Consider the following 23,223-nt stretch of genomic DNA (forward strand, 5'->3'; position numbering starts at 1 on the left):
TTGTTTTGTTTCGATTTTATTCGAAGTGGCCTCGAGTGCGGGGGGCCGGGAGCGCCCAGCCCGAGGTAGCGCCTCCGACACGTGCGAAGGGGCGGCCATCGCCTGCGGAGCGCCGGCACCCGGCCGCACGGGGCGAGCTAAAGTTCAAGTGTGACCCTCGGCGGGGGCGGGAGCTGGCGACGGCGAGGGAGGGGCCGCGGGCGCAGGAAGCGAGTGCCTTTAAAGGGCCAGCGCGCCCTGGCCTTGCGTGCCTCCGGGCCCGGCCTCGGCGCCGCGCGGCCAGCTCTTATCTGCGCCGGGAGGTACCCCCAAACTTGGCCTCGCCCAAGGTTCAAGGCCTTTAATTAGGCGAGGAGAGGCTCCCCCGGATGACCAGGGCCGGGGGCGTGTATAATCTCTTGCTTTGCCACCTCAGTGCCTTCGAGCACGGAGCTACGGATCCGAGGGGCAAGGCGGGGGGCTTTGACACTAGTGTTTTGGGGGAGTTGGAGTGGAGGTTCGAATCTAGGGAACCGTAGGGAACTTCTGCCTGCATGGAGGCCTGTAGAGGAGGTGCCTCGCACTTTTTCCCTTTCTGAGAGAGACAGGCAGACAGACCCGAGGAGAGACTCTTTGTGGGCAGGCACGTCCCTACCCCGAGGTGGAGAAGGCCCTGGGGCCCTCGGGAGGTCAGGCTCGGGCTGGCGGTGCAGAGGCTTACCGGCCGTGCGTTCGCCCTGCGGCTGCCAGAAGCTGCCAGTTTCTCACTGTCACAGGTGGAAGGATCGATGCGAAGGTTCTCTAGTTGAGCTAAACTCCTTCCTTACCCCTCATCCGGACCGTACAGCATAATACAGATTTTCCTTTGGTAAGCACTTGTTACACCAAGGTGGTTTTACATACACTGTTATCTTTGTGGTTAATGTGTGTAAAAAAGGTTAAGTTTATCACATCGTATTAAAGTTCCTGGAGAAGGAGTCAGGATCTTATTTTTTCCAAAGCGTATTTTAGAGTAAAGGCATCACTTATAACCTCATTACTAGGCATTACATGCAATTTTACCAAGTGCTTCAAAAAGGTAAAGTGCCTCCTTACTTTAAGCTAGGTATACTTTTAAGTCAGAAAATCGGGGTTGCCTGCCAAATCCAATTTTACTTTAACATTTGAATTTAAGTATTTGACTGGTTTATTTATCAGTTCTACTTGAGCTGTTACAAAGCATTTGCTGTTAAAAAAAACATTTTTTTTTGTTGTTGTTGGGCATTCAAAGTACAGTATGTACTTACACCTTTTCTCATGTCCTTGGAAATGGATACAGCCTGCTTCAGCTTGCTGGAGTGGCTTTCTTTAAAGATAGGGAAAGGCAGAGTTTGGGGATTATTTTTAGTTTTGCCTCTCAAATGGCCTTAAGTCAAGGTATTCTTAAACTATTGTAGGACTATAACTTAAACGTTGAAGCTTCAGTGCTTTTTATAAAAATAGATTCTAAGGCCAAATCACCCCCCCCCGGCCATTTTTATTAGGTTCTTTACTTGTTCTAATTTTTTCCCCAAATGCAATTGTAAGTTTTTAAAAAAAATTTACTGGTCAGAGCTAGAAGATCTGTTAAATGTTAGTGAGAATTGTCTGTCCAGAATTGGAGGCCAGGTAGCAGCTCCCAGTGGAAACCTAGTGGAGCTTTGGGAGAGAGCAGGCTGCCATTCTCAAGTGAGGAAATGTTTCAGGTGCAATCAGAGTCAGTTGGTGGAAGTCAGATTACAGCAAGCGCATTTTCACTTTGAGCAAAAGGGTATTTTAAGAAGAAAAGAAACAACCTGAAGTGTTTCTAACTCATAGCTAGTCTTCTGGTTGGAGTTTTCATAAAAATGAGTTACTTGTTAAAACTAAGTTTCACTCTCAGATCTGAAAAACTTGCTTGTTTTAAACATTCATAAAAAGGAGAAATTTTACTATGACTTTTAGCTTAAAAAAATTCAGTTCTAAAATGCAAATCGACCAAAACTTAACTGTTTGAGGACTGAGGAGAGGCTGCTTTGGAACTAAATTATTTCCTGTGGTTTACTACAGGGAATTAGACTGAATCTTTAAGTAAATATAGTTTCTTGTGCTTTACTTTCTGGGGCCTGCCTGAGAATTTGGAAGTCATTTGCATGGGACAAAATGGTTTGAAAGCTGTTGAAAAGTTCAAAACCTTTTAGTTCCTTCAACACTGGTAGTATTTGTGGGGTATGCATTTTGTATTTGTAGGAATGGTATGTTAAATCTGCTTTGCAGTTGGTTAGAACTGTCATAAGGTTACACACAAAGTGGAAGTTGAGACTTTTGGAAATCCCGGGATCTTTTAAAGCATGTACAGTATTTATACATAGTGAAACTTCATTTCCGTGACCTGTTATTTTTTTCCCCTCCTATATAGAAAGCTTTCTAGAGCTTGGGAAGTAATATTGTGAGCTCTGGCTCTGTGTTTTGTGTTTTTGTTTTTTTTATAGTTGTTTTGAGCTGATTCTTGTGTTTTGCTTTGAAATTATTTGGAACACAATGTAGATTAAAAGAATGCTTCAACAGTAGAACTTAACACTTGTTAAAATTTTAAATTGTTTTATTATGAGATATCACAGATATTCTTTATTTTGGAATAAGGTTTCTTTAATTTGGTCTGTGAACTGAGAGTGCATTTCCTCGTATTTAAAAATTCATATCTATTCTATTATTAGGGTTTGCAACCTGCAGGTGAGTAATTTAGCCACAGAGGTTCCATGGCAGGGATGATGGCTGCTTTCTTGCTGCACTGTCACGTTTGACAGAATCCTGGTGAGGATTACTGAAATCACCTTACTTAAAGCCTTTCTTACAGTTGGGTGAAAATCTCAATATATGTATTTGGGGAAAGGAGCATGAGGAAAGAGAATTGGGAAAGGGCATAATACAGCGAAGTATGCTCTAAGGCTGAAAGTTATGCGGGACTGACGTGACCATGTCTCACGGCTGAGATATTTTGTTCAGAAATTCCCCAATAGTTGTCAAATATGAATACCTTAATTGCTCCTCATAAGAACTTTATTTTGATTTTACTTTTGGTCTTGTGGCACATCCTTGGGGAGATATGGCAGGAGGGGTGGCTTCTATTTTTGAATGATACTCAGCTTTGTTTTTCTTTTTTAAAGTGGCAGACATTTGAATACTGGAAAGAAGGCATTTTTAATTCTCACGTAAACTTCAAAAAAGGTTAAAGTTTGTTGAGGCACCCCCTTCCCCCCATTACTGAAAGGCCATCACGTTGGCAATGGACACAAACATCGCCAGCTATCATGAGCTGCACAGGGGTCTTCGAAGTGGATGTATGAAATGGAGAGGGAGGAGCGAATACTCAGTGGTTGGTTAGAATCCCTAACAGGGTGCCAACTTTTTGCTCGCCCTTGTGCTCTAACCTCTTCATCCAAGCTTCTAAACTGCAATTCTGTGTGACTTCCTAAGAGAACATCTGTCCGTTTTGGCCTGGAATTTCTTTGGGAAGCCCTGACTATTTGCATTTTTCTGGAACGCTCTGCCCTTGGAAACTACCCAGTACCCTGGCATCATGGGAATTGACTCTGCCAGTTTTTTTTGTCTTCGTGTGCCATCACTTTGGGGCTTCCTGGAATCCTCTTAGCAAGGCAGTGTAAACCCCATGGTGATGCGAGAGAGCAAAGGAGTTTGCGCTTGTACTCTGCATGGAATGAGCAGAGTGGGTTCAGCCCTGCCTCTCTGCACCTCAGGACTTGCCTTGGCCTTCATAGTAACAAGTTGCAGAGACTTGCCCCTGCCCCTTGGGTCAGATGACCACCTTTTGTTGGTGCACACAATATTCTGAAGTTGATGCAGTTGTTCCTCGGTTGTGAACCAGAGAAGACCAGATGAACTTGAAAGTGTTTATTTTGCTGTCTGAGGGGTAAAGGCTTGTATTCCAACGGATATGCTGTATACGAATGTACAGTGTATACAATGCACAGTAAGGTGTAGAAGGAGTCCCCCTTTTTGCTAATTCTTGATAAGGACCAACAACACTCAAGTCAGTGGCACAGAACTTCTTTGCAGAGTATTACTGCTTTTTTTTTATTGGGGTCTTCTATAGAACATAAGAAACATGCAAATGAATAATTGAACATTATTGATTTCATACGGTTCAACCTTTAAGGAGAACTTTTTTTTCACTGGCATCCCAGTTTACTCCACTCAGCCTGCCTATGGTTTATTGACTTGTGGGTTAAGCAGTGCAAACAATGAATCTTGCCTTCCTTCCCCCTCCCCCCGGCTCTTTTGTCCATCCTCATATAGCTTTATATAACCAAAAGAAAAGAAAAGCAAGCTAGTTTTGATATTGGGCCACATAAAATTGAAAAGCTAGATCTGCAACCGTTTTTCAGTTTATTTAGTGAATTTTCACCTTAATGCATTACTTAAATAAGGACATAAATTCAACTTGTGTCCTTTTTTTCAGGCCATATTCCTTATAGAAAAGAAAAATGACAGAGCTGCGTGATGAGCTTCTGTAGCCCCCAAGTCTGGGTTTCTGATGATTGCCGAAGCTGCACTCTTTATGGTCTAAGTTCTTCCCTTTTCTCAGTTTTCCCTTGACCTCTCAGTAGAAATCCTTTCTTACCTTGGGCTCAGTTACATTGTCCTGATCCTTGCCCGCATTCTGGCTTCTCCTCCAGTTGGTTCATTTTTCCTTCTATGCTCAATTGTAAGTATGCCTAGGACTAGGTGTAGACTTATTTTGATTCTTTCCTGGATAACTTACCCCTTTATTGTCCAAGTCTCCAGTTACCTTAAGGCTGTAGATGTCCCACTTTCACCTCCAATTCGACATGTCTAAACCCAAGCATACTATATTTCTTATTCCTCTCAGATGAGGTTCCCATCTTGAGTTCCCTGATTTGGTTAATGGTCTTTAGCCTTTTCCCCCATTTTCACTCCTGGATGTGCCCTTCAGCACTTTCTTCTCATGGTATTAGTGTCCCCAAGTCTGTTAGCTCTTCTTTCTCAGGGTCTCTTGAGACTTTCACTTCCCAGCTTCTAACCACTCCCCGGGTTAACTCTTATATCAGGCCCAGTCCATCCTATCCCCAGTGCTTGGAGCATCCTGTGCGCCTACTGGAGCTTCCATAAATTTTGCTTAGTCTGCAAGGTTCAAGTCAGTTCCATCAACTTTCAACCTTGGCTTGTGTCTGAAGGCATTTTCGATTCTCTGAGTGAATGCCTGGTAACCGCTTAATTCCTGCTGCTGCGTTTTTTTTTTTTTTTTTTGCTGTACGCGGGCCTCTCACTGCTGCGGCCTCTCCTGTTGCGGAGCACAGGCTCCGGACGCGCAGGCTCAGCGGCCATGGCTCACGGGCCCAGCCACTCCGCGGCATGTGGGATCTTCCCGGACCGGGGCACGAACCCGTGTCCCCTGCATCGGCAGGCGGACTCTCAACCACTGCGCCACCAGGGAAGCCCTGCGTATTTTAATTTAACTTTAACATCTGCATGTTTTTGGTAGCTCAGTTATATTGTAAATACATGGGTGGAAAAAATTTTTTCTTGAAACACGGATCTTTTATGTTTCAGCTTCCTCTGTGTTCAAGATGCTTACATTCTGACGTAGGGAATATAGCCAATATTTTATAATAAGTATAAATGGAGTATAACCTTTAAGAATTGTGAATCACTGTATTGTATGCCTGTAGGTTATAACTTACATGATATTGTACATCAATTATACTTCAGTAAAAAAGATCACATTCTGTAATACTTGAGGATAATTTTATTAGTAGTATTACTAAAGAACAGTGATTATTTTCAGTCTATAGTCAAAGTATTTCTTTCCCATTTGTTGAATGATTATTGTGTATAAGTTGTATTAGATGCATTTGAATGATAGAAAAATGATTCAAGTGTGGATCCTGTAGGGAGATTAGATGTGACACATAATAACTATGATACATGGTAGCATGGTTAAGTGTCTTCGAGAAAAATGGAGTTCTGGGTTGGCCATTTAGGTGGGCCTTGAAAATAGGATGTTATTCTCCCAAGATTTCATTATAAAATATTTCAAACATTCAGCAGAGTTGGAAGAATTCTCCCCTGAACACCCATATACCTACCACTTAGTTTCTACTTCTGCCATTTTATTATACTTGCTTTATCATGTATTTATCCATTGGCACGTCCATCTTGCCATCAATCCCTCTTAGTTTTTAAAATTTATTTTTGGAATGATGGACTGGCATTCATAAAGGCATGAAAATAGGGGAAACAGTTTCTCTGAGTGATGGATGTATGCAACACACAGAGAAGGTTTGAAAAGTGTAGGAAGGAGAGTTTCTATTGTCAGACTGAACTTGGGCTTTATATACATTATGAAAATAATTCTGTGAGACTGTATGTTTGTTTTTGTAATATAAGAAATTATGAAAATAGGATTATATTTTTAGTTTTTTAAATGCAATTTCTCAGAAACGTGTTCATGTGTAAATATAGAGCATGGAATGCAGTGTAAAGACAATGTGCTGCATTTGATTTAAAACTGATATACAGAATTTGGTAATGCAGGGAACAGATTGCGTAATTGACAATGCGACATTGTCATAGTAGACATGTATAAAATGTTTAGATTTTTGCTTGGTTTGTTCTTTAAAATCAACTTTCACGCCGGGTGTCCTGGGGGCAAAGTGATTCAAACAAAGAAAGATCACTATTGATCGTAATTCTTACTGGTTTATTTTAAGTGAGACATCTTGAAGTTGAAGTTAGCAACCTTTAAATATACTTAGGGCAATTATGAGTGAAAGTTATATTGACTTGAAAAGATACTTTACAATTTAAATGTCAGTTCTCATATTGTATTAGCTAAATATTAGATATCCTTGATAGCTTTCTCATTGTATTATATCTTTACCCACTAACCCAAGTACAGGATGAAGAAGGTTATAATGAGATGTCTCAGCAGATCCAGAGGAGGTTAAATTTGGATAGGCTAAACCCAAAATTGATGCCAAGCAGATAGACATAACTGCATGTATTCAGAATACTTGGAATGAGTCGGATTAGCTTTCGGTGAACTAAAAGGTTTAAACGATAAAAACTCTACTGTGGCACATCAAAAGGCAGAAATACAGATTTATTAAAACTTATTAGCCATTTCAGGAATGACAGGTGTTGAAGAAATGTAGGAAACTATTTTACTAGTGTAAATAGTAGCAGGTAGCACTTTATTCAAAAGATACCCTGCTGTGGGGAGGGGGACAGTGAAGCAAAAATAGACTGCAAAACTCACCACTGTGAGGTTTTGTTAAATGAGCAAGTTACCTTCCACATGGATGAAACAGCTTTCAAAGCACGCCAGGCCATCACAGTTGCGTGGCTGCTAATGATGTCAGGGTAAACTAGTCAAACGCAGGTAGGAAACAATATGGAATTGGCCAATCTAATTTTTTCCCGCTATTAATGTTTGTAGATTGAGTGAGGGTCAAAATTGCAGGCTGTGTCTTTGGTCTTTTCATTCCATAAGTAGAGAGAGATGTGAAACATCTTCATTCTTCAACGTGAGGGGTTTTACCTCCCTCTGGGAGGAGAGTCAGAAGCAGTGTAGAGATCTGTGGGAGGATAGGTCATTTCTTCCAAGGTAGCCCCATTCCTGCTGACACTAAGTCATATGAGTTCTTTAACTCTTAGTGATCGTGGGTGGCACTACCGTCTTTTGAGAAGAGAATGTCACCTCTGAAGCATGTGGCCCACTGGTCTGTACTGTGCGCCTGTGACCTGGGCTGTGCTTTTACCTGCAACAAGCCCTGTGCCTCTTATTTACACCCCTGCTAGCCACATGCGTGGAAATCCCGAGGCTGCCACCTTTTTTGAGTGTGACTTGGTTCTGAAAATCTCTGTGTAGATCTTTGACCTAAAAAGAAAATCTTTTTCTGCCTTGATTAATTTTCCCCCTAGATGATATTTGTGTTAATTACAGTGTCATTCTTTGTGTGGCTTAAGTTACAGAGCTGATCCTAATACTAAACTCCATGACCTTAACAGCTCTGGAGATGCTGTTTAAAAGCAAACAGCTGATTAAAAGCAAAACTGTAACGAGAGACAGGGTGGCAAGAGCCAGTGGCCTGTGTCCATTTGTTTTTCCTCTGTTTAAGTCAAACAGATATTTCTCAGTTGCCATTCCTCCCAAATCTAGAAAATGGGTCATGGTTTTGTGAATCTCTCCTTTTGTTATATTAGAGATTTGCTAAGAATCAGGGTTGAGAAAAAATGTTTTTCTGTTTACAGCCATGATCCCGAAGTTGTTACACAGCTGCCTTTGCATTGCTAGTGAGGGGCCTGGTTTGCTGAGTTAAAACTTTGAAAGTAGCTAAAGGAACCTGGCTTCAGGAAGGGGGAGGGGACCTCAGTGGTTGCATTCTGTACCTGCAGTAAAAAAGTCTGAAAGAGCATGATTAGCCCCCTCAGTCTTATTTGGACTCAAGCCAAGAGAGAGGCCTAGTGAAGGAAGGAGGGAGAGGAGAACCAGTTTGGGTTTTGTGGGAAGGTCTGGAGGCACTTAGCGCCTTCTAGCACTGCCCCCCACCCCCAAATCAGTTTTTCTATTTTAGTTGGAAAATTAGTGCTTTTCCTCCACTAGTATCATGTCTCAGAAGCCCACCATGCAGGTGGCTTGAGGGAAGACCCATCTTGTCCGAGTTGAAAATGCCTGCACACAGAACTGGGGGCGGGGGCGGTATCTTTGCAGTGGTGTTTGAGGGTAAGAGTGAAAAGGGTCTGTCTGAAAAGAAATGCATTTGAATTTCAAGTCCAATTTGGAGAGATAAATTATGATTGAATTACATAATTCCTAGATTTGTAAATATTGTGTATCCTTCAAAGCTTGAAAACAAAATAACCACATAAATATCTGGAAATGGTCTATATAAGTAAATATATCATACCTCAGACAGCTTGGTTGTTTGGAAGCTAGGTCAAAGGAAATGGTTTGCATATGGTTTAGCTAGAGGCTCTTATTTTGGCAGATTCTCGAGGCAGTGTATTTTACTGCACTCCTATTTTGACATGAACTTTTTCACTTGTTAAGTGTAGGGTTGCATCAAGATAGGTGCATTCGAGATGTTATAGCGTCTTTATTCTGTGATGCTTGATTTGCGGAATCATCAATTTGTCACACCAGTGAGTGTTCCTTGTCAAGTTTCAGCCCGCCAAACTGTGATTTGAATACTGGAGAAACCCAGCTACCTTAAGGCAGGCGTTACATCACCTGTCTGTTCTGCAGGGCCAGCTCTGAAGGGGTCGGAGGGGACGTAGTTGCAGAGGGGAACTTGTTGAACTTGTAAATATCAATGGAGGTTGTTTGTGTACCTGGTACCTCACTGGTTTGGTTGCATCTCTCTAAACTTGAATGGAAATGTTTTTTCTCTGGATGGGTAGATATGCATGCCATCATGAAATTTACATGCAATGAATGTGAAAGCTTCCTGTGGACCATCCTACTGAGAGACCTTTTTGTAATCTGTGTGACTGTATTGGTCTCTCTCCTTCAGCCTTTTGGAATTTAACTTTCTCTTTAGTGGCCCATTATGACATTTGCATACATTGAATGTGAAAAATTCCTCCTATACACTCACTCTTCCGTTACCTGTGTGCCCAGAGGGTTTCTTGACCCCTTTAGAATTCATGAAATAGAATTACTTATGTAGGGCCTGGATTTATATTTACTATATACATTTGCATTAACGTGCAGCCTTTCAGATTGTGATCTAACACTGATTTTAAACATAGTATTTGATGGCTTTACATTTTAGAAGAGGTCACCATAATGGTTTTTATTGCTGTTTTTATTATCTTCTGAAATACGTGGGATAATTAAAAAATTAATGCTAAAGAAATTTTTTAGGGTTAAAAATTCCTATAATTAGGCATGTTTTGATGCGATTTACATCCTCTTTTTTGCTTCTGTAGTGGATACTTGCCCAGCTGTGACCACATTGCTTTGTAGTAGTCCTGTATTATTATATTCCAGTATTTCTGAGGTGCTTCCTTAAGGTGCTTTATATTTCTTGAAATGCCATTTTGACGCCTTTGATAATTATACTGAGAACATATTTTGAAAAAGCAGAAGTCACATTAAAATTTTGTAAGATGATTGTCAAAAGCTTCAAGAATTACTCTCCCCACACTTCAGTGTTTAGGCGGGTCCTTGAGTTGGAGGACTAGTGCCCCCCCCCCCCCCCCGTCTGTCACCAGTCACCATCGTTTCAGAGATCCTTTCAGAGACTGCCCTTCTTCATGATTTTTTTAGCCTGAATTTCTCACTGTGGTGTCTAACTCAGAAGTAAATATTCTTAAAGTAATCTGTTCAGCCTAGTTGTTACAAGCCATTTAGTGAGTAGCTTGAATATTAAAGTTTGTGCCATTGCATTCCTTAGTGTGACTGCTTTATTTTGAGCTAAAGGGTGGGTAGAGAATAAAATGGAGAGAATATTGATACTGATACAACCCATATTTACGCTGAGTGTTTTTTCTCCACGAACAATGGGAGGGTGCATGTTTGAAGTCAGTCAGTTTCAGAATTTACCTTTTGATTGCATGCCTTATAAATTGTATTTCTAAGAAAAAAATTAAAAATACTGATTATTGTGCTGTGTGCTCCCGTTGAATAATGTAAATGATCTTGGGTTATATCAAATGCTGAATGTATTCCTAGAAGGAATTTCTGCTTAAATTTCTTCTGTGATGAAATTATGGAGACATTTTAATCAAAGACAAGCTGTTGATGGCTATGTTCTTAGACTAACCATAATTTCTGCCTGTATTTATATTTAAAAGCCAAGAAGAGAAAAGGGAAAACACGTTCAGTCCTGGAAGTCTTGAGCTGAGATCGATTCCACTGCGATTGACAACTCAGGGCCTGCAATTAAGCCTCATTTACACTCCCCACCTCCATTTGTGTTTCAAATAACTCTCTTAAAAGAGTCCTGGAAGGAATAATTAATGAAGTCAGAGGATAACATGAAAACTTAAAACATTTCAGAGGGATTCCTTTCATGACTAAATTCTTTGTGATCCTTAACTGTGTGAATACACCCCTGGGATTGGAAATGGAGACACCCCCCTCCCTTTAATCACGTGCCCCATTCAGCTCGTTTCTGGGTGGCTTGCTGAGACTGTTTCAGGGACTCGCTTAAAACAATGACATTGAATTTTATTAAGCACGCGTTCAAGTCCACCACCTGCCTTTTGCACAAAAGCTCACCTCTCCTGGTGAGCTATCCTTGCTCCCCTGGGCTGCTGTCTTGTTACTCAGGCCTGAAACAAGGTAGCAGCCGGCTTTCTGCAGACCTGCACAACGGCACATCACCACCTCACGGCCCACCAATAAGAGCATAATGACTTGTTAGACCACATTTACTGTGCAGATGAACTTGAATGTCACTAGGACAGCATACCCCTGTAAGCTTAAAAACGTTTGAATTTAATGTCCCTTCTGTCTTTCATCAGGTTATAGCTTTGGGATTTATAGTTACTCATCCTGGCTGTAATTATATTAGTAGTATTTTTGTTTGGCCAGATCTGAGGCATGACCTTTGCCATCCTGCTTGGCTGTGCTTGGGAATTTGACATCCTTCAATTTAGATGGAATTCCCTTGCTTTGTTTCCTGTGATAGTGTGGGGAATACACATTTTGGCTTTTTCAAGAGAAGTGGAGGAAGACAGGAAAAAAGTAGAATTGGAACGCACAAAGGAGGGTATTAATTTTTTCTGCTGGGCGTGGTTCACTTGGCATGCTTTTTATCAGGAGTCTGAGCCTACAAAAGTAGTTAATGCAGAATACTCGGAAAATGCTATACTCATCCCTAGTTTTATTTTCTCTGATCTGGATTTAAATTTATCACTGGTTTGACATTTTAGGGTCTTTGAGCTGTTTTTCATTTAAGTACACTTGGTAAAAAGAACTAAAATTCTTACGTTTTTGTGATGTCTTTACCAGTCCTAAGTATGCCATCAACTGCAAAGAAAGCTGCAGAGGGGGAACATATTTGCACCCCTCTCTGAGGGGGGAGTGTTTTGCTGCTACTGACTAAAAGTTTACATGTGTGATTCTGTTTCCTGAATGTAGTCAAAACCGTCAAAAATTATCCCCTTTGAATTGTCATGAAATTTTAGTATCTAAAATTTGATGAAGTGGAGAGAAAAGTTGAAGCCAGAGTTTTACAATGTTTTCCTTTTAAAAGTTGCAAAAGTCACCTTTTGCTTTAAGTGCTTTAAACAGAAGATCATAATCCGTTTCCCCTGCCTCCCAATAACCCATTAATAGGCTTGCTTTTGTGTTAATTTTCTCATTTCCCATCTAAGGTTAATATCCGGGGTAGGTTAGTTAGCAGTGTACACTGTAGGGGGAGTCGATCTGTTCTGTTCTCAATTATCCAGTAAATGAAGAATAACCCGTGCAGCCTTCTGAGCTTTTGAGGGCACACATCCAAATGCCTGTATTAAAAGGGCACTTCTTTTTGATTATCTCCTACCCCCGCTCCCTACTTTTTCATCTCCTCTTTGCTTTCCTTCTCATTTTCAGCCCCCTCATTTATTTGTTTTGAATACATTTCTCCAACTTATTAATGTAAATTAGGTGAGATCTTTCTTTAAAGGTTGTTGCTGGTTACTGGTGTGTTTTACTTCATTACAGCTACCCCATTGTATTTTCGACTGCCATTGGAAATGGTCATTAAATTATTAATAGATCTGATCCCATTAAGAAGTATTTACAAGGAGATTTCTATCTGACAAGTTGTCTGTATAGGAGTTATGTTAAATTGTTGGCATTCCCATTTATCTCCTAGTCCTTGGGTTTTGGCCCGAGGCCTTTAAAACTTACTGAACTGTGTGTAAGAGAAGGTATGAGGAATCATGAAGTTTTTAGTTGAACAAATTTTAAAACTGCTTGGTGTAGGAGCCTCCGCTTGGCCACTTGGAGATTCTGAGAATCACTACCTCGCACGCTGCTGAAAAGTTTATTTCTATATCGAGCCTGTGTGTTCACGTGTAATTCCCTTCCTCCCTGCCCCCGGCTTGCTTCTGGATTTTGGAGCTACATTGACTTAGCTTAATTAATTTCCCCTTCAAGTACCTGAAGCCAATTCCCATAATTATTCTTTTCCCAGCTAACCAGTCCTAACTCCTTAATAAACCCTTCCAGGGACTTAAGATTTCTGTACGTTGTCAAAACACAGAACCCCAAACCCAGTTGTCTGTGGATGGGGAATGACCAGTGGAGTACACGGCGGGGCTGGTAGTGCCCTTGTCCAGGGACAGCATGCTTCTGGTAGGGTGGCTTGAGAAAGCCTGTGCTAGCTTTTGGATGCTGTGTCACCCTTTGACATAGAAGAGAGGTAAAAGAACAGGGCCAAGAGGCCTGTGTGGATTCTTGTCAGTGTTTGGTTAGGATGGTGGTCCTGTGATTCAGGTGAACAAGCTACAAGTCCCACAATAAGCAAGGCACATAAAGAGAAAGTCCTCGAGGAGGAGAGTAACTGAGGGGAATAAGCTGAATGGAAGAACTCAGTGTATTTTAGCCTTTTAAGCTAAATATATGTTAGTATGTGTTTGCCTGTCTTGAAAGTTTTGTGTTTTTTTTTAAACTTCAGTTTGTACTGGTAAGTAGGCAGGGTTTTGAAAGGAAGGAAACAGCTTTTTGGATGTGGGATAGTCCAAATGTATAGATGTAAATTTCCACTGAATCTGCACTACCAAATCCATCCCATTCAGTGATGTGTAGTTAACCTATATTTGACTTTTGGGACGAGAGAACCACACCAAGGTGCAAGATGTGAGTAATCATAGGCATATCGGTGTTACGCTAGGTGTGTATTGTCACCAGCTCTTCTTTTTGAGCTGAAGTGTGTCTTCGAGCTTTTCAGTGGTGCATCTTGAACTTTGTCTTTAGCCATAGTCTGGATTAGCAAAGTCTGCAACCTTCCTGCTCCATCTGTGTTAAATGTGGAAATTACTAATATTGAGATGGGTGGTGTTGGTTGATTTCACATTCTGAAGTTTTAAATTTTAATTTCTGGCCTAGAGAATATGAGGCCATAGGCTGGAGAAGTCTGTGCATTAGTAAAAGCAATTAAAATCTCAGGGTTGTTTGGTTTTTGTGCTTTAATGAGGAGAGAGAATGCCGCCCCTGCGTTTTGGGTGAGTAATTCCATAGATAGACCTTTTATCTATTGATTACAGAGATTTGACCCAGTCAAACCAGGCTTTATGGGGTTGGGGTCTGCAGTACTAAGGATGCTAAGTTCCTGTAAACCACTTAGGAAGCACCTGAGCCAATACTGTATGTGTGACCTGGTACATCCCTCACGTTACAGATCTTTTTACATCATGAGTTCTCTGGGTCCATTGGATTTGATGCTCACCCTTATCACTGCCTTCTCATTGGTCCTCCCAGTAACTTTTCCTTTTCTGTTCAAGGCAGCAGAGTTCCCACTCCTTCCTTGTCAGTCCGAATGGAAACATTGCTTGCCTGGCTCCACTTGGGGTCAGCCAAGGTGGGAGAGGAACACTAGTCCTGTTTTAATCACAGATTGTTGGGAATAATTGGCTAGCCGGTGCCAGTGTCTGCAAAACATGCTTAGATCCATGGTTAGATATCTTTTCTCACACGCCTGGGAGGATGACCTTAGATCACCAGGGTGTTTGAGAATCGATGTTGGGGTCATTTCAGAGCTATAAGAATTCCCTCTAGCATTTGCTTTTTGTAATGCCCTCATGAGCCTAGCCCAGATCTGTGATTTTTCAGTAAATATTAGGGGTCCTGGATTTTCTTTCTAGATTGGTAACCTGATAATTCATATTTAGACAAGTCACATCACTGCTGTGTTAGCTTCTTTATCTGTAAAATGGGGTTAATGATACCACTGGGGAGTGCCTGTAGAGCAGGTTGGGGAGCTCAGAGTAGGGAGCTGTGTAGTTAGGCCGCGTTGTACATTTTAGTATTAGCCAAGATACTTGGGCTTAAAATTCAGAGTAGCTGAGAGTCTGGGGCTTTCATTTTTTGTTTCTGGGCTTCTTGATTATATAAAATACGTTTAGGTAAAAAACAGAATAGAACCAAAGAAAGCTAAAACTCCTAACTAGGTCTTTCTTTCCTGAACTTTCCTAGTACTTCTGTAGCAAGTTTGAGGAGGGTGCTCTGGAGACTCGTTTTGTGTTTTGGAAGAACTTCGGATAGTACGGGAAAAGAGCTGGTGGGTTGTATTTGGATTGTATAAATATGGATAATTTATTTTTTCTTTATATTTTGCCTTTTTACATTTTTTTTAAACGTCTTTATTGGAGTAGAATTGCTTTACAATGGTGTGTTAGTTTCTGCTTTATAACAAAGTGAATCAGTTATACATATACATATGTTCCCATATCTCTTCCCTCTTGTGTCTCCCTCCCACCCTCCTTATCCCACCCCTCTAGGTGGTCACAAAGCACTGAGCTGATCTCCCTGTGGCCTTTTTATATTTTAAGCAACAAACACTTGTATTAGAAGTATTAAGTGTTTGAAATGAAAATGCAGTTTGGAGTTTTCCATCCCTCCTCCTCCTCCTCGAGAGAGAATATTGGATTCAAGCAAGTGATTGCATAAGCATGTAAGATAGCTATCATTACTATCCCCATTTTTTAGACAAGGAAACTGAGGCATAAAGTTAAACAGCCCAGTGTCACACAGTAAGTGATGGAACCAAGAAGCCATGGGTTTTTATTGTAGATCTCAGACTCTTAAGCACTTCACTTTGCTACATCAGAGAGAATGATTTTCTTTGGAATCTTGGAGGAACAACTAGGACTTAAATTTAAAGTTGGAAATATGAAGGTGAAATTAACGGGTAGATAATCAGTTAATTAACAGAATCTGAACAATTAATGCACATACCGACAATCCGAAGACAGAAATTTTGCTGACCTGTCCAGTTAGTTAACTAGACTCTTAAAGATGAAAAAGTACATTGGTATAGTGAGCCTTTGGGGTAGTGAATTTTCTTGTCCTCTGAGGAGAGGAAGGAGTGCATCTATGGTGATGATTAATGAGAGGTTGGGAGAAGTGACCCAGTGACCCAGTCGTGGCTCACAGTGTGGCAAAAAGGAGTTTTTGCCCCATGTTTTCCTCACCAGATGGAGAGTGAGTGCTAGAGTGTTCTGTGAGCTCTGTCACTATGTCCACACACTGCTTAGGAGGAGGAAAAGTACTTCCTGTCACAGGGAGATGGACTTGGCCTGTTGATGCTCTGGGGTTGACAAATAGAACAAATACTGACCCATTTGGACAGAAAAGACTTTGTTTGGGGTGAACTTACGCTTCAGGAAGGCTACTAAGCCCTCATTTAAGGGACAAAGATGAGGTGAAATTCTTAGCTAAGCTGTCACCCAAACTTTACTAAGTGCTGGTCAGTCTTCTTTACCATTTGGCCGTGTTTCCGTTGCCTGGATGGGACCTTACTAGATAGTTCATCGGTCTGTATCATCCCGGATTCCCCTTGTTGAGAGAAAGTCTTTGGTTTTGCTTTGGAAGTTGCTTGGCGAGAGTATTGTGGTTTGGAGGAAATGATAGCCCGGGCTTCAGAGATAAATACTGCTTGGCTTTGGGTCCTGCTTCCAAATACTGTTCCTCCTCCCTACCTTTCCCATACAGCCTTTAAAAATCACGTCAACCTACAGTGATTATTTCTTCCAACTACTTTTGTGTATGTTTCTTGTGTGAAGTGGTGGCATGTTAGATTTTTCCTGAATAGGTAGTTCCTGATAGATGGACAGGATTTGTGCCATTTTATTTAGTGTGGGGTTTTGTAGAGGGTTATTAATATTTATTTTATTTAGATAATGGAATTTCTGTTTCCCTAAGTAAAAGGGCTCCTTTTTGGAGAAGTAGTGTTTAGAACCTGGAGTACTGTCACCAATCCATTCAAGCTTGTTGAACTTAGAACTTTGGACAAGTTAACATTAAGTATAGGTTTCCTCATCGGTAAAATGAGAATAATACATCCTGGGATTTTTGTGAGGGCTAAGAGATTGGGGTTGCCACATAAGAAGGCGAAGGTGATTGTCTCCTCTGTCCTCGATCCATTTTATCTGGAGAGATTTTTCAGATAGAAGAGAGAAAGGAAAAAATTCTCCAGACGTACCTCATTTTATTGCACTTCCTTTTATTGTGTTTTGCAGATACTGCTTTTTTTTTTTTTAATTGAAAGTTTGTGGCAACCATGCGTGGAGCAAGTCTATTGATGCCATTTTTCCAACAGCATGTGCTCCCTTTGTGTCTCTTTGTAATTTTGGTAATTCTTGCAATATTTCAAATGTTTTCATTATTACATTTGTTACGGTGATCTGTGATCTCGGATGTTACTATTGCAACAAGATTACAACTCACTGAAGGCTCAGATGATGGTTAGCATTTTTTAATGAAGGTACGTATGGCTTTTTTAGACATAATTCGATTACACACTTAATAGACTACAGCATAGTGTAAAGATAACTTTTATATGCACTGGGAAACCAAAAAATGTGTGCGACTCACTTTATTGCGTATGTGCTTTATCGCGGTGGTCTGGAGTGGAACCCGCAACATCTCCGAGGTATGCTTGCATTTCTACATTCCCTACAAAAGACTAGGCCAGTGGTTCTCAACCGGGAGGGATTTTGTCCCCCAGGGGACATTTGGGAAAGATGTTTGGTTGTCAGAATTGGGGATGGGGGTAGGGCTGCTGCTAGCACCTAGAGGGGAAAGACCAGGACTGCTGCTGAACACCCAGCAGTGCCCAGCACAGCCCTCCAACAAAGCGTGGTTGGGCCTCAGATGTCAGTACTGCTGAGGTTGAGAAACCTTGCTCTATGCAAAATTACCCTCTATTATTCTTTTTCCTGCACTAGAATTTCGTTATTTATTGTTTACTAAGTGACTTCAAAACTTCTTCTGCCCTCTGCCTGGTGTGAATATAAAGTTTGCTTCAGTTCTTTTCTTAGGACGGTTGCTGCCTTCTGAAATCCTAGGTCCCCCGGGGTGTGTGATGGCAAAGGCTGGTCCTTGCACGCTTATGGGGTGGGCATTGGTCGTGCCCCACTCCTTCTGCAGGACTCCCTTCCTCCCCTGCTGCCTCTTTTGCCCACCTCCTTTAGGAAGCTTTTCCTGATTCCTCCCCAGTTGAATGGGATCTCTCTCTTTCCTTTGATTCCTGTGATGGGTACGCTTTCTCATGGATTTGTCTCTTGCTTTCCGTCTCTCCATGGGCTGCAAGCTCTTTAGGGCAGAATTCTTCCCTTCTCTTTCCTGGTTCCTGGAAACACCTAAGTATAGTTCCTCCCACATAAATGGATATGAAACAGACATTTAGAAAATAATACATTACATTATTCTTGATGAGGACAGAAAAACAATTTATTTTATTCTTTCATATTACATTTTCGTGTGTCACTTTAATATTCCTCTGTAAGTCAGATGATGGTGATGCCAGAGGTTCTCATCTGGCTTGACGTGTTTTTCTAGAGCAGCTTTTTAAATTACTGGGTCCTTAAATTATCTGGTTCACTGTCATTGTACTAACCTAACCTAAACCAGTCCATGCTGTTCCTAAATTTAGGAAGGAATGGAATCCTCCACAGTATTCCAGTCTTCTCTGCCGCTGAACTATGCTGGCAGAAAAAGAAATTCCAAGAATTAAAAAAATAGACACAAAAGTGGGCAGCCATGTCACTGTTAACTAAGTAATAGACTGTTGGTAAAAATGTGTATTGCAACTTGAAGTGATCCTGAAGTGTGGTGCTTGAAACATGTTATTCTCATCTGTAGTTAATTTACACATTAAACATACAATTTTCCTGAAATTCTGTAGTTGGTTATCTGAACTATAGATGTGACAGTTATTCTTATAAAGGTAATTGTTGCTGAGGAAGTCCATATTCTAAAGTGATGAGAACTCGGGTTTGCTAGTCACATGCCTGGGTTGACTCCTGCCCTTAGCACTTAGCAACTTTGTCACTTGGGCCTCACTGTGCTTTAGTTTTCTCATCTGAAAAATGTAAATAGTAACTCTCTTGTAAGTTGTTGTGAGAATTCAGGAAAGCATGAACTACTCTAGGGCGGTGTTTGGGATGTAGGAAGTGTTGCTTTATAAACGGTGGCTATTACTACTTTAGCATGGAACAGAGTATATATAGAAGGCAAGAAAGATGAGACTGACATTTTTTGAGTTGGTTAAAATGTGACAGATAGGAACACCTGGGTCAAGGGTGAAATCCCCACGTGGACCTGTTGTAAGCTTTTACACTAGGATCAGTAGCCGTTGCATACACCTGCCACTGCTAGAAGGGCTGATGGCTGTCGAATTGGGAATCTTCCTGTCTGATTTCTGAATCCAGACTTCCTGACGGGTGAGTGAAATTCATAACCTCTTTGCCTCATTTTTCTCATCTGTAAATCAGGGTAATAATGACTGAGGGTTGTTTTGAGAACTGTATGAGTTAATATGTGTGAAGTGCTTAAAGAACAGTGCCTGGCACAGTCATCGTTCAAGAAATGTCCCAGTTTATAATCACTGTCATTTATTCAGCTTGTACCTGGTGGCAGGGACTGTGCTTGGCTTGTTGTGAGATGTTATTTGGTTCTCAGAGCAACCTTTCAAGGTAAGTATTATCCTCAGGAGACCCCTAGAGTTAGAAGAACTCGCCCAAGATTGTGTAATTTGTTGTGGCAGAGGTATAACTGACCCCACAGCTTGTCCCACAGACATGTACTACTGTGGGACTGTGAAATGCATGTATTGGGTCCCCCAGCTAGACTGCAGCGCATCCCAGAGGCCAGGGCCACTCTCAAGCCCCTGAGATTGGGCAGGGTGGGCCCCCAGTGGAAGGCAAAGGACTCGGTGAAGCCATCACACTCATCAGGGTGTTCCTGACCGCCAGAGGCCCTTCCTGCAGAAGGGACCAGCCCTGCCCAGTTGTAGAGGGCAGTGGTTAGAGGTGAGAAATCTAGTCCAAGGAATTGCCCAGACATGACATCTTCTACATTTCTTATACACAAATTCTCTGCCAGGATTGTTGTAAAAGTATTTTCATTATAGTCTTAACAGGGTATTTGTTTAAGGATTATAAACCTGATTAACAAAAATTTCACTGGTGTCTGACAAGCAAATTACGAAGCTGAGTAAAAACAAAACTGACCATGGTAATTTCTTTTTTTCTTTTTAAACAACCTTGGCAACGTATAAAGTGCCTCCTCCTCATTCCGATGTGTCGCAGTATTAAACTGTAAATTAAGTCTTGAGAAGTTGCCCTTCTGTGTTAAAAGCCTTTTTATTAGAAACAATTAAAATTTTTTCTTAATATTAAGAGAAGCTTGTAATGTAATGGTTCTGTAAAGCTACAGACTCCTTATCTTCTTTCTTCCTAGGAAGAATTGAAGAAGCAGAATGAATGGGAAGCAATATTTTTCTAAACTTTTTTTTGGTTAGTTAATGTGGAAATAGGCCTTAAGATTTCTTGATTGAAAGGCTCTTCTGGTAATAAGCATTTCGGATGTCTAATATTTCATTTCAAGCATGTAGAACAATGCCAGATGCCCCATAAGGTTGGTTATGACTTGTAAATGTCATGAGTTAGGTTTTAGACGCCTAGATTTTAGTGAATGACGCTAAAATGATGTTGCAATTGTACATTTTTTTTAAAAAAAAATTAAGACCAAAGTCACTTTTCTTAGTAATTATTACTCAGAGTGACTTAAAAATTATATGTTTTCTACTACAACTTTTTAGGTTTGTATTCAGTTTATTGAACATGGGACTTCTTTGTTGATGTCTAAGTGAGATTTGTTATTGCCTATATAGCAAGATAATTAAATATGTACTCTTGTAGACACGAACCAGTTAAATTGCTGAGTCTTCTGAAGATTTCCCCAACACAAAGCAAGATTTTGTGGTGTCATTGGGAAAACTCTAAGGTGACTTTGTCATGGGCAGTTTTATTAGAAAAGTGAGGCTTCTTTATCTTTTGCTGTAAAATCACATAGCTATGGAATATCAAACCTTGGTATCCTGTCATACCTGTCTGTCGCATGGGCAAACACTTTGATGTTCAAGAGCTTCCAGTCTTAATAGTTAAGTGCTTTACTCGGTATAGTGCTTTGTAACTTTGTTTTTATCACCCTGGTTGCTTGGCTTAATACATACAACAGGTATTTCTACTGAGGATGTGTGCCCGGGCCAGTGTTACCCAGGGGGCTGCTGAGGTAGTTTGAGTTCCTATAACTGATTATAAGGAGACTGTGAATTTTTTCCTTTGCCATTCAGAGAGTTACTGTGTGTCAGTATCTTTTAGGTAAGGAATGGATAGACGTTCACATTGATATTTTTTCATAATAGCTTTATTGAGATATAATTTACATACCATACGATTAACCTATTTAAACAGTATAATTCAGTGTTTTTAGTATATCCACAGAATTGTGCAGCCATCACCACAATCAATTTTGGAACATTTTCATCACTCCCAAAGAAATGGGTAACCGTGGCTAGTCACTCCCCATTGCCCCCTACCTTCCAACCCTAGGCTCCTAACCGTTCATCTGCTTCTGTCTTCATGGATTTGCCCATTCTGGGCATTTCATATAAATGGATTCATATAATATGCAATCTTTTGTGACTGGCTTTCACTTAGCATAACATTTTCAAGGTTCGTCCATGTGGTACATACGTACTTCATTCCTTTTTATTGCCAAATAGTATTCCGTTGTGTATGACTATACTACGTTTTATCAGTTGATGGACATTTAGGTTGTTTCCACCTTTTGACTATTATGAATAATGTTGCTCTGATCATTCATGTATAATTTTTTTGGTGTGTGGACATAACTTTTTATTTCTCTTGGCTTGGATATATACCTAGGAGTGAAATAGGTGGGCCACGTGGTAACTCTGTGTTTAGCCTTTGAAGAACTGCCAGACTTTTCTAAAGTGGCTGCATCATTTCATATTTCTACTAGGAGGGTATGAGGATTCTAATTTCTCCATATCCTTGGCAATGCTTGTTACTGTCTTTTATTTTAACCATCCCAGTGGATAGGAAGTGGTACCTCATTGTGGCTTTGTTTTCCATTTTTCTGATGGCTAATGACGTTGAGCATCTTAATGGCCATTTGCATATCTTCTCTGGAGAAATATCTATTCAGATTCTTTACCCATTTTATTTATTATTTTTTTAAAAAGGTTTTTGTTTTTGTTTTTATTTTGGCCTCGCCACATGGCTTGTGGGATCTCAGTCCCCGACCAGGGATTGAACCCAGGTCACGACAGCGAAAGCGCCGAATCCTAATCACTAGACCACCGGGGAGCTCCCCGGGTTCTTTACCCATTTAAAAATTGTGTTATTTATGTATTTTTAAATTGAGATTTAAGAGTTCTTTATATATGCTAGATACAAACCCCTTATCATATATATGATTTGCAAATAATCTCTCCCATTCTGTGGGTTGCCTTTTCACTTTCTTGGTGGTGGTGTGATATTTTTTTTCTTTTTAAAATTGTGGTAAAGCCACATAAATTTACCATCCTAATCATTTTTAAGTATCTAGTGCAGTGGCTTTAAGTACCGTCATATTGTGCGCCCATCACCACCATCCATCTCATACAATATTTGTCTGTTTGTGACTGGCGTTTTTCCACTTAGCATAATGTTTTCAAACAGATATGGTTATATAGAACAGAATTTCCTTCCCTTTTGAGGCTGACTGATATTCCCTTCTATGTATGTACCACATACGTACAATTTATCCGCCAGTGGACACTTGAATTGCTTCTGGTTTTTGGTTATTGCGAATAATGCTGCTGTGAACATGGATGTAGAAATGGCGGTAGTGTTCTTTGAAGTACACAAGTTTTTAATTTTGATGAAGTCCAGTTTATCTATGATTTTCTTTTGTTGCTTGTGCTTTTGTTGTCATGTCTAAGAATCCATTACCTAGTCCAAGGTCACAAAGATTTACGCTCACATTGCCTTCCAAGAGTTTAATAGCATTAGTTCTTACTTGTAGGTCTTTGATACCTTTTTTTTTTTTTTTTTTTTTGGGCAGTACGCGGGCCTCTCACTGTTGTGGCCTCTCCCATTGCAGAGCGCAGGCTCAGTGGCCATGGCTCACGGGCCCACCCGCTCCGCGGCATGTGGGATCTTCCCGGACTGGGGCACGAACCCGTGTCCCCTGCA

The 23,223-nt window shown here is 40.8% G+C and overlaps 1 protein-coding gene across 1 annotated transcript in view; it reads left to right on the forward strand.

The window, feature by feature from the left end:
* Positions 1-23,223, forward strand: part of FOXO1 (forkhead box O1) — an 88,572-nt gene that overhangs the window by 1,739 nt on the left and 63,610 nt on the right. The window lies entirely within an intron of this gene.

This window comes from Monodon monoceros, unplaced genomic scaffold (assembly GCF_005190385.1).
Source record: "Monodon monoceros isolate NGI ecotype Baffin Bay Population unplaced genomic scaffold, NGI_Narwhal_1 Super_Scaffold_8, whole genome shotgun sequence".
Lineage (NCBI taxonomy): Eukaryota > Metazoa > Chordata > Mammalia > Artiodactyla > Monodontidae > Monodon > Monodon monoceros.